At 39.8% G+C, this 5,720-nt stretch overlaps 1 long non-coding RNA gene across 1 annotated transcript in view; it reads left to right on the top strand.

Annotated features, from left to right (window-relative positions):
* LOC116472365 (uncharacterized) overlaps positions 1–5,395 on the top strand; it is a 10,837-nt gene extending 5,442 nt beyond the window's left edge. Inside the window, exons 2-3 of the long non-coding RNA XR_004249077.1 lie at positions 2,906–3,015; positions 5,277–5,395. This is a non-coding gene — a long non-coding RNA (uncharacterized LOC116472365). The remainder of the gene's footprint in view (positions 1–2,905; positions 3,016–5,276) is intronic.
* The last annotated feature ends 325 nt before the right edge of the window (positions 5,396–5,720 follow it).

Genomic DNA, 5,720 nt, shown 5'->3' with positions numbered 1-5,720 from the left:
CACACACACACACACACACACACACACACACACACACACACACACACTCTTACAAAGGACTCCTGCCAGCCGCTTGCATTGTGTGTGCGTAGTTTTAAATCCTTGAAGACTAAAAAGCTCCACCCATTCAACCTTCATCCCTGCATTTGGAAAGTAAGATGATGGACATGCTGTGGTCATGAAACATCCTGTGGCACTGGATGTTTAGAGACGAGGGTCTGGGATGCAACTGGACTTTGCACTTCAAATCAGCCTGTAATTCCATCCCAGCCTGATGGAAAAAGAAAGTTGGGGAAGGGGGTGGGATTGAGGCTTTCACAAGCAATGATAGTGCGTTTTGGTGGAAAGAGAACAAATTACTAAATTAAATTAGCATTACATTTCATTCCTAGCCCCTAAGAGATTTGGAAGTTTAAATAAGGTACTCTCTTGAATTCGGTTGTTACATGTAAACTTTAAGTTTCTATTTTAATGCCCCAAGAAATAGTGCATGAACTGATGATGTCATGAGGGCATGGATTTTTTAAAGGGATATTAAGTTAAAGCAAACGCGTTAGAGAAAATGAATTCAATGTCATCTTCATATAACTAATCAAAGTATCAATTCTTTTATTTATGTTTCTGTACAGAAATGCTTTAAAGAGTGGATACTATCAGCCAAGCAAACAGGAATTCCTCCCTATTTCTTTCTCTTTGCAATCCTATGTGTAATCTTCACACTTGGGATACCATGAAACATTTACAATTATCCAAATTGATATTTTTTCTCTAAATATGATTTTTTTTCTTTAAGTAGCTATGAAAATTGTACAAGTGGCACATGGATACATTTTCATTGTAAATAAAATGGCGAAAGAAGTGAGAGCCCCCTCATTGCCCCCACTCTGTGGTTCTACTCCTTAACCCCAGAGGTAGCCATCATAATAGATTGGGTGTGTAGATTTCTTTTCCCAATATGTTCGTTCTTTGAAAGGAACAAATTTCAAAAACAAAGTATGGAAAATATTTAACCTTCTGCCACGATTATTAGGTTTTGATGTTTAAGAGGGAAAAATGCCCAAACACATAAAAGTGGAAAATCCCCAAACAATTTGGTAAGATATGCATTGTAGATTTCTTCATTCTGAGAAGTCCTCCAAAGGTTTGACAGACATACTTTTGAACATATGTAAAGACATCTCCACTTTTAGAAAATAAACTAAAAATGAGGTCGATTTTTTTAAAAAATACAAAATCTTTTATCAGTTTCCAAAGGGGGGAAAAACAATCAGAAGGAAAAAAAATTAAACCATATTTCAACTACTCATGTCTCATGTTCAACCAGTTTTGTCTTTTTTTTTTCTGCATTGCACTGACATAATTCTCAAACAGCTTCAGGAGTTTGGGGATTTGAAACACAGTCTCTTGCCATGATATAAATGCACATTTAAAAAATTGTTGTTTGTTTTTAGCTGGCATTTGGACAGAATAATAATCTTCTTTTATTCCTTCTTTATATACCTTCAGTAATGCTAAAATAGTTTATATAGAATCTATAATTAAACAAAGATGTAGGCTTACTTTATAGGTTGCAGTCAACATTCTAATTTTGTTTTATAAATGAATTAAGAGGAATTTAAGCTAGCAGAAGAGGTTGAGACGATGGTAATGAACAGTCTGCTTAAGTATAAAACGATCAAGCAAACACAGTAACGAAATTATCCAGAGCATCTTGAATCTTCCCTTTCATGCCCTATGAAGATCCATGGGAATTTCCATGCTTATGTTGCAAGCACCTCCCCTGACTAATAACTTATTGTTTACAGTTGCTAGCCTGTGCTGAATTTCTGTAAGGGCATTAATTATCAAGAATGCCATTTTCTATTGCCTGTCTGAGTAAGCTCAGAAACAGGAAGACATTTTAAATACACCTTTAGGCTATACTCTGTCTTCGCATGATGCTAAATTCAGAGAACAAAGGACAAATCAAACTAAAAAAACCACCAAGCCATTTCCTTGGCACCACATAGTCAACTAACCCAGCCAAAGTTTGAAGGCTCACGTTTTATTTGTTTTTTTTTTTTTTTTTTTAAATGAGATCCAGAGAGACAGAGAGAGAGAAAAGAGAGAGAACTCTGTAGCAAGAAGACACATGGTAATTCTACTTGAGAGGGTGCTGTGGGTGAAATGAAATACTCAGTCCTTGACCTTGAAGAATACACAGCCTGGTACAGAAGACTAGATAAATCGCATAAGATGAAAACATAATTCTGACCACAGTCAACAGAATGAGAGTCATACAGTAAAGTTCTAAAGAAACTTCATGGAAAGAACTATTTCTATGTTGTGTGTGTGTGTGTTGTGCTGTCTGTCCATTTTTAACAGAAAAATGGAATTGAGTGATAGTTCAGTGATTTTCAACTCAGCCATTTTTCTTCTTTTAAAGGAAGATTTCTCTAAATATTAATAGCTTCATTAAACGCATTCCCTCAATAAGCATTTCTTCAAGAATTGTAATGTTCCAGCAATATATTGGTGAGAGAGGTAACAATAATCAATAGGACAGGGACAGTTTGAAGGACATTTGATAGAAAAGGAATCTGAGGCCCAGTAGAACATGTTCTGAGAATAATAATTTTAATCTGGAAATCTTCCTATGCATTGTCAGTGTTGAAGGGGAGGTTGGAAATAAGAGGTGCAGTACAGGGATGCAGAGGGCTCACTCATCAGGTTTGGGAGGCAGAAGGTAACAGAGGGGGACACTCGAACATGGCAGTAAGTGCAGGAACTCTTACAGGTGGACAGGAGTTATCAAGGGAAGGGATGAGAGGAGGAGCCAAGCTGGGGCACGTTTAGAGGAATTCCAATGCTCACATCAATAGTAAATAATGTTTGACCAGTGTTATTGTTTTGTTTGCTTGCACAGCATAAGTCGTACTTCTTTGTTCTTTTCTGGAAATCATGAATGTGAATGTTATTTGCAGCATGGATTCGTGTAGTGGATGGAAGTTCTCCATGGACCAGGCTTTCTCCAAGGTAAATCACTGCTATAACTCCAGGATAGACAACCACATCTGGCTCTGAATGGGTGTCAGTAAATATAAATGTGGAAGTTTATCCACTGAGTACAGTCAAAATGTGATTCCCTTTAGTTTGAATTCATTGCTGCTAAGTTTACTGAAGTAAAGGGAAAGAATTCTCTAGAATTTTCTATTCTGGTACCACACGAAGTAATTAAAACCCCTACTTGGGGGGAATGTCTGTTTTTGGCCTTGATCATGTCATGTTGCCTAAAAAGAGTTTGGCTTCAGGATGAATTTCAGAGGTCACAGGCCAGTGGGTGTATCCAGTCCTGTTGGTGGCCCTGCCTTGAGTGGGTGAACATACCTATGGAGGTATCAGTGGGTTCCTTAATATCACTGGGCTTTTCCTCAAATGGAGAGAGACTTGTTGGAAAAGATAAGAAATGTTTTTGTAAAATTCTCCTAAATGTGACTCCTTTCTTTATTAGAAATATAGTGGTTTCATTTCAAAGGAGAAAACTTTGTTGCCTATTCTTCAATGTTGAAGAGCTGAGGTGGCATTTATGGGTTCTATATCAATATTACAAAGTTAAACATGAACACTGATCATCTTCTTTTAGCTTTAACCAACCAGTGCAGCTAATTGGCTGAACTAGACTTTGCATTGAGTTTCCTTTGAGTTAAAGGAGAGCTGGGTGAATCTTCCCAAAAGAAGAACGTCTCAGATTTCTGCCCAAACTCTGACCTACCTCATTGCTGGAGGCTTTTAAAAGAATAGACAAAAATTTCACTTTTACAGCATGAACTTCCTTTAGGGCTTCCAGTAAGACTTCTGTGCAATACCAGCCATAAAGGAGAGGGAGAAGGAAATTGGAAAATAAGGGCTAAGAAACTAGATAGGGGATGGCAAGTAAATATCAACTCTGATTGATTAATGGTAGCTGCTAGGAGCACTGGGTTGGAAGGATCAGAAAGTTACACCTGGGGTCATTGGAAAGAGCACCATGATTGATGATCATTGTCTGCCTTAGCTACAGAGTGGGATATAGGCCCGGATGCAATGACTTGCCCTCACCAATAGTTGATAACATCCCTCTGACTCACGCGTCCTATGAGTCTACATAGGCAAAATTTTCATTTAGAAATAATAGATACTTTTTCAAAGATATAAGGATATAAAAGATTGCAGATTATAAAAAATTAGTGGCCTAGACCAAGCCCTTTCTTTAAGACTGCAGAATCTACTGGGGAGGCCAATAAAGCACGTAACTAAATAGACTAGAAGACCAAATATAGGGGTCCAAAAGTGACTAATTCTGAGTAGGTTTGGATGTGGTTTGTCCCTGCCAAAACTCATGTTGAAATTTAATCACCAATGTAGTGCTGTTGGGAGGTGGTACCTTTAAGAGGTAATTAGGTTTTTTCGTTTTGGTTTGTTTTTTGTTTTCTGTTTTTTTTTTTTTTTTTTTTGAGATGGAGTCTCTCTCTGTCTCCAGGCTGGAGTGCAGTGGTGCGATCTCGGCTCACTGCAACCTCTGCCTCCCAGGTTCAGGCAATTCTCTGGCCTCAGCCTCCCAAGTAGCTGGGACTACAGACGCATGCCACCACACCTGGCTAATTTTTGTATTTTTAGTAGAGACACGGTTCACCATGTTGGCCAGGACGGTCTTGATCTCTTGACCTTGTGATCTGCCCACCTCGGCCTCCCAAAGTACTGGAATTACAGGCATGAACCACCAAGCCCAGCCAGTGATTAGGTTTTTAAGATGGATTTCTTGAGAGGCTGGGTTAGTTTTCCTGGGAATGGATTTGTTCTCATGAGAGACAGAGCTTCTCCTTTATTCTGCTTTCTGCCATGAGTTGAAGCAGCTTGAGGCCCTCACCAGATAGGCTGCCAGATCTTGGACTTCCCAACCTCCAGAACCGTGAATGAAATAAGCCTCTTTTCTTTAGAAATTACACAGTCTTACTCTGTGTAAGTCTTATTCTGTTATAGTAATAAAAATAGACTAAGGTGGCATGGGGAAAATGTTCTGGAAAGGAGGGAATCAGAACTTGGCTTTAAAGGTTGAATAGTGGTCCAAAAGGCACAAGGGACAGAATTCCCTGCAGCAGGAACCCAGATGAGCAAAGGCCCTGAGATGGAGAAGGTCATGGTACATTTGGAGTCCTGGATTTGCTGAAGCAGCAGAAGAAAATATTGAATCTTGGAGGGAGGACGGAGGTGGAAGAGGGAGCTGCAAACATAGCCAGAATCCGAATTTTATTCTCTAGGCAATGGGGAGCCATGGAAATCTTTGAAGCAGAGGGGTGTCCTATTCAGAACTGTTCTATTAAATGATTATTGTGCAGCAGGGTGGAAGCTGGATTAGCAGGAAAAACACTGGAGACAAGGAAATTCAATTTAAAGACTACTGCAAGAGGTAAGGAGGGCTTGACCAAGGTCAGGGTCAGGGGCTCTAGAAAGAGGAGGTTGGGCACATGCCCCTGTGGGAGGGGAAGCTGGGGTAGCAGTGGTAGCCATCTCTTGTGTTGCAGGCCAGCAAGGTCTCTCTCTCAGTCCCAGACCCACACTGTTCTTCAGTAGGGGGCAGGAGGGCAAGAGATCTTGCTCTGGGGGAATAGGTCAGCAGGCTTCTGTTCTGAGAAAAATATGCCGACCTTTATCTTTTTCCTAGCGCCTTGACACCAACATAACCCTGACCGACATTTTCCTTT

Source organism: Hylobates moloch, unplaced genomic scaffold (assembly GCF_009828535.3).
Source record: "Hylobates moloch isolate HMO894 unplaced genomic scaffold, HMol_V3 SCAFFOLD_8, whole genome shotgun sequence".
Classification (NCBI taxonomy): Eukaryota; Metazoa; Chordata; class Mammalia; order Primates; family Hylobatidae; genus Hylobates; species Hylobates moloch.
Note: the sequence above shows the minus strand (reverse complement) of the source record. Positions and strands in the feature narration are given on the sequence as shown.